This window comes from Morus notabilis, unplaced genomic scaffold (genome assembly GCF_000414095.1).
Source record: "Morus notabilis unplaced genomic scaffold, ASM41409v2 Scaffold7370, whole genome shotgun sequence".
NCBI classification, from domain to species: domain Eukaryota; kingdom Viridiplantae; phylum Streptophyta; class Magnoliopsida; order Rosales; family Moraceae; genus Morus; species Morus notabilis.
The window spans coordinates 3,230-9,683 of record NW_010358697.1 but is presented as its reverse complement, the minus strand read 5'-3'; the positions used below and the strand labels follow the sequence as shown (position 1 = coordinate 9,683).

The window sequence follows — 6,454 nt, the reverse complement described above, 5'->3', positions numbered from 1 at the left end:
TTGGGTTTTTTTTTTTTTTTTTTTTTTTTTTTAATAATTTGGCGGTGTTGCGTTATACCAAGAATAATATGGGTAATTGAGAATATCGTGGTATTGATGGTAAAGCGAGAAATTGGAGCTAAATTGGCATGTGAACTACGGAGATAGCCGTTTGTCAGTGGGGGAACCTACTTTATTGAAAGTTCGATAGAGCGTGGCCTTTACACAGATAAAGTAGTCATTTTTTAGAGGCTTTCTAAAAATAACCTAATATAAAAATTTTATTCATAAAATGTTTTATTATAATTTAAAAATTTTTATTTACAAAATAATTTTTTTATTTTTATTTTTATTTTTTGCTTTTTCTTAAAGTCACGAGCGTATTCGCCCGTTCATGATCACCGTCTCTTCTTCTCTCACATATTGAAGGTAATTTTTTTTAATTATTTTTTTCCCCACAGCTATTGCGGAAAGGTTGAAGAAAATAGAGAGAGAAAGAGAAAGAAAAAAAGAGAGAGAAATGGAGTGCTGCTATTGATTCCGACGGGAGGAGACCGGTGGGAGGAGCTGCCATTGATTCCGGTGGAAGGAGACTGGTAGGAGGAGAAATAAATAAAATTAAAATTAAAAAAATCATTTTCTTAATTTTATTTTTTCACTTGGTTATTTTAACCAAATTCTCCATTTTTTATAGGGGCGTTTACGGATCTGACTATGTAGATTAGAGATTAAATTTGTAATTTAATCCGCTATTACAAATTAAAAAAATCTCAATCTGTTATTAATTAGTGAGATTTTTAATCTAATTCAATCTAATATAAAAATAACGAATTTTGCGGATTGAATTATGTAAATTTGTGAATTGATCTATATTTTGAATATTAACTCTGATAGTCTCTCTTTTTTCAATATTCTCATAAAATTAATAATAAAATTAAACACAAACATGATAACATTAAAATAGTTTCACAAAATCTAATTCATGACAACACATGATCTAGCATAAAATTTAAGTCTTTAACAATACTTTAAAATCTAAGATTCAAACCAATTGTAGGAAATAAACATCAATAAGTAAAGTCTTTGAAAATAATTTATAATGTAATATTATATTAAAAATATATGTAATATATATACTTCGGATTGAAGCATTATGCAAATTAAGAAATTCTAAATCTGCAATCCAATCTATAACTTTAGATTGAGAAAATCATAATCCGTTACTAATATAAAATTCTTTTAATTTAACTTATTCTGTCAGATTTGATTAGATTATGCATATTAGATGGATTGACGGATTCGATTAACCCCTAATTTTTTATTTCTCCTTTTCTCACTTATTTATTTATTTTTTCCTTTTTCTTTTGATCTTCATAGTGGTTATTTATTTCCCTTTTCTTATAGAAGGTCATTGTAAAATTTGGCATAAAAAAAAAAAAGAGAGACAAAAGGGTTATTGGGTGTGAGTGTATACACCCCAGATCAGTTGAGGAGGTCTCTAATCTCACATTTCAAGGTTCTCCTATAAATTAAATAGGCAATTCTAGAAATCCTGCAAAATCTATATACTATACGGATTATGGAAAATTTATATTATTAGTCTATGAACTTTGAGTGACAATTTGATCGTGAATTTTTAAATTTAGCATATTAATTTTTGAATTTTCAATTTTAACAGTTTTGATCCTTAACATTAAAATTAACGACCGATTTCTGAAATTTAACATAAATAAACTTGAGTTTCAATTTTTGACAGTTTCGATCCTTGACATGATTTTAATTTTTGAATGTTTTGATCCCTAAAATAAATTAACGAGAAAACAAATTCTGAAATTTGGTTGTCTGGAATACTATTTTCTCATAGAATAAGAAAAATAATAAAAAGACGTTGAAGTAACATAAATATTTATAAAGATCACATTTAAAAAAAATTAAAGAGAAAAATATTTAAGTGGGTTTGTATTTGAAAAAAAAAAATCAATAGTGTTTATTAAATAAAATATATTTGCAATGAGACATAAACTATAAGATTCATAAAAAGTAAGAAGTACAAAATACACGTTTCAATTCAAATGTGTGTTATGTTCTAATATTATATACACATAAATAAATAGAGCATATTTAAGAAGAAAAGATTTTTATGAGCACCAAACCATATAGAAAATTAATTAAAAAATAGATAAGACAAATATAAAATAGTTAAGAACATAAGAGAAAAAAAAGAAAAAGAACAGTAAAAGAAAAAAAATAAGAAAATAAGTGGTATATAATTTTTTAAAAATTGATCAATCGCGTCAAATCAATAGAAAATAATTAGTTGTACATACGAAGGAGGAAATATTGTTTTATTAGGGCACTAGTAAAGAAGTATTTTAAAGACAAATTTAAATGAATATTTTCGATGATTGCATACACCAATTTAAGTAGGATTTATTAGGGAAAAATTGTTTCAATGACATTTTTTTTTTTTTCAGAAAAAAGCAAGAAGTGACAAAATAAGTAAAATTTTAAAAAGTTAAAAAAAGATATGACAAAATAATTAGTCGAGTCAAAAATTAAAAGACCACAATTAAAATTTGATTGGGTATTAGGGTTATTTTCAAAAATGTCTATTGTCATATTGTGTGTAATCATTTCTATAATTTACCAAAAGGCTTTTCTTCCTTCCCAACCTCAACCTATATAAGCCCAAATTTTATTTTCTCAGAATCTCAAACTCTCAGCCGCCCCTCAATTCCTCCTCTTCTTTTCGAGGTATTCCCCTTCTTATTCAGCCAAAAAAAAAAAAAAAAAAAGGTATTCCTCTTCTTAACTTTTGATATGTGCCTTGTACCCAATTAAGATTATAATTCTGTTCTTTAAATATAACTGCTCAAGAAATATGGACATCGTTTATATATTTATTTATTTTTATTTCAACAAAAAAAAGTTGCGTTTGTATTGGTTTTTGTTTCTTTTTGTCTATAGACTCTATACTAAATTACTAATTAAAAGTTAAAACACACTTACTATTTTCTCAGACATCAATCATCATCCATGGCTGTTGAAAATGACATGTTCACAGTGCATCAAACCACATGCAAAGTTTTATGTTGCGAATGTGGACTTCAACGGGTGCACAACGATGCCAATATGTGCAAGAATTGTTTACGTTTTAAAGTCAATATCACAGACATTTTGCAGAAGCGTGTCGACATTCGGCACTGCCCCAAATGCGATCGCTATCTGCAGCCGCCTAGGACGTGGATCAAAGCCGAACTAGAATCCAAGGAGCTCTTAATCTTTTGTGTCAAGAGGCTGAATAACTTACACAAAGTGAGGTTGATAAATGCCGAGTTTTATTTGGACCGAACCTCATTCCAAGAGGATCAAAGTTAAGTTGAAAGTTCAGAAGGAGGTTGTTAGAGGAGCAGTCCTTGAGCAGTTTCATGAGGTTGAGTTTTTTGTGAAAGAATTTATGTGTGAATCTTGCATGAGGGTTGAGGCCAATCCCGACCAATGTGTTGCGCTTGTGCAACTCCGCCAACAAGTTCCTCATCGGCGGACTCTTTTCTACTTGGAGCAGGTGATTTTGAAGCATGGTGCGGCCACCAATGCCGTGAAGATTGTGCAGACTAAGCAGGGCATCGACTTCTCTTTCGGTAAAAGGAGTCATGGCGTGAGATTTTTGGAGTTTCTGGGGAAAGTTGCTCCGGTAAAACCGTGTGATTGGCAGGACAACAAACACCTCAAGTCCCATGATAGCAGGAGTTATAACTACAATTACAATTATGCTCTTGTTGCGAGAATTTCGCCTATATGCCGCGAGGATTTGATTTGTCTGCCTCCGGAAGTTGCAGCAAGTCTTGGAAATTTTCGTCCTTTGGTGATTTGCACTAAAGTAACCGGCAACATTGTTCTGCTTGACCCGTTTAGCCTGAGGCATTGTTTCATGGAGTCTGATCATTATTGGAGGGCTTCCTTTGAATCTCTGCTTACTAGTAGGCAGCTAGTGGAGTACATCGTCCTAGATGTGGAGATCGTTTCGCATGCCGTTAATGTTGGCGGATCAAAGTACGCGTTAGCAGACGCGCATGTTGCTCGGTTGTCTGATTTCGGGAATAATGACACCATCTTTTCCACAAGAACACACCTTGGCCATATCTTAAAACCTGGTGATTATGCTCTTGGTTATGACTTATATGGAGCTAACTTCAATGACAGTGAGTTAGAGAAGCACAAGAATTTAGTCCTCCCTGATGCGATTTTGATAAAGAAGAGCTATGAAGAAAAACGCGGAAAGAAGCGCGGGAAGCCCCGTTCGTGGAAGCTCAAATTCCTTGACATAGAAATTAAAGACAAGGGTAAGGCTGAGCAAGACAAGATGAGGTCTGAGTATGAGCAGTTCTTGAAGGATTTGGAGGAGAATCCTGATATGAGGTTCAATGTTTCATTATACCGGAACAAGGAATACCAGCCATCAGATACCGCATCTATGACTGATGGAGAAGATGTACCGTCAATTCCATTGGAAGAATTGCTGGCTGATCTTGATCTTAGTGAGGATGAAGATGGAGACAGTAACATGGTCGGGTGACTGGGAAGTGCTTAATTTGCTCGTCACCGGATAAGTCGTATTTTTTTTTTTTTTGTTTCTTTGTTATTTTTTCTTCTTCTTTGTTCTGTCCTCTTTATTTACATGGTACGGGTTGTGTATTTTTTCTTTAGATTTTTCTACGTTAACACGTATTTCTCAAGTTATTTCGAATCACAATTATTTTGGCTCGTAAACTTTCAAAATATATTTCAATCCCGTCTCATTTTGATCATTAAAGACATTCAACTGAATCTGTGGGTGATTATAACAAGTCTGGCTGTGTAACTTATTGATGTGTTCAGTCCATTGCCTTGCTTCTTCACCGCTAAGAGGCGGTAGTAGCATATTTAGTAGTACCATTTGCCACTCTGCTTTAAAAACCTGACTCAGGTTCTTTATTACGTAGGGTCTATTTAATTCGCTGATTCAAATTTTTAATTTGAGTTAAGATGTGATTTTATGTGAGAGTATTTTATTTTAGTAAAAAAATCAAATATAACTGTTTTTGAAAACTTTTTACTTTAATAAAATTCAAATCGATAAAATGAATATGGTAGAAGCTTTCATTTTCGATTTCTAATTGTCCCACCATGTTATATGTCTCATGATCACATTGCTGATGTTTTTGGTTCTTTGAAACAAAACGGTTTTTACAACTAGATATCTCAGTGCAATTACTTTTGCTATTGATAGCCTTCTGCCACTAGATGCCTCGTATCAGAGAAAAAGACAAAAATTAACAGAATTCTTCCATAGCCGAGGACACATTTTTATCATTAGTAGTAATATGACGTGATTTAGGAGTTGTTCTTTTATCAAAAAAATTTTAAATTTGAGTTATAATTTTATTTAAGTTTATGTTTTTTTATAAAATTTAAGTTTGAACTCGAGTTTAAATTCGAGTTTGAATTCGAGTTTGAGGTTAAACTCGAGTTAGTTTCTCCTTCAACTCGAGTTCATAAACTCGAACTCAAGTTAATAAATAATATTTTTTAATTCTTAAAAATGTCATAATTTTTTCATTTTAATTCTGATTAAGATGATTTTTTTTTCTATGCATTCATAACGAAAAGACGAATAAAACCATACCCATATACCCTATTAAAATTTTTCATCACCATTGAATATTTATTAAAATACTATCTAAATATAAATTTAAGTTTTGACTCACTCAAACACAAACTTAAAAAGATTCTCAATTCAAATCATAACTCAAATGTGCACATCTAAACACAAACTCAAGTTACAACTTCAACTTAAATTATAACTCAAACTCAACTCAATATCATCATTCAAATCACCCTAACTCAAAAATGTAAAAAAAGTACACGTCAATTACTCAATTAGTACAGTTCCCACCAAGACATTTTTAACCCTCGCTCTAAACATAAAAGATGATTGATAATTGTTAAACTTACTATCGTGGCATATGACACTTACGCGTTTCAATTTCTCTATTTTTTTTTTTTTTAACGATAGAAGGACTAAAAATGTGGAACCTTTTATTTATTTATTTATTTTTTAAATGTTGATGGCCGAATTGTTAGAAATGTGTAACATTTTCTTTAACTGAAAAAATATCCGCTTTTATTATAATTTTTCCCCCTATGTTTATTTAAATTTATTATGGCTAAATTGGATGACTAAATTGACATCGATCTTTTCACAATTCTAAGGATGCGTTTGGTTACAGTGGGAGAATGTTAATAGGAATGTGAATGAGAATGGTAATGGGAATGGAATGCAAAAGAAAATTAATTCATTTGTTTGGTTGTAATTTTAAGAATTCTTTGAAATGGAACATGAATATTTTCATGTTGACAAACTGACCCTTATGCTATATATAACACTAATATTTTATCTATCAATATAATATATAAAATGTAATATAATATAATA

The 6,454-nt window shown here is 30.9% G+C and overlaps 1 pseudogene; it reads left to right on the top strand.

Annotated features, from left to right (window-relative positions):
* The first annotated feature begins 3,015 nt into the window (after positions 1-3,015).
* Positions 3,016-4,555, top strand: LOC21384261 (annotated as a pseudogene).
* Positions 4,556-6,454: the final 1,899 nt, after the last annotated feature.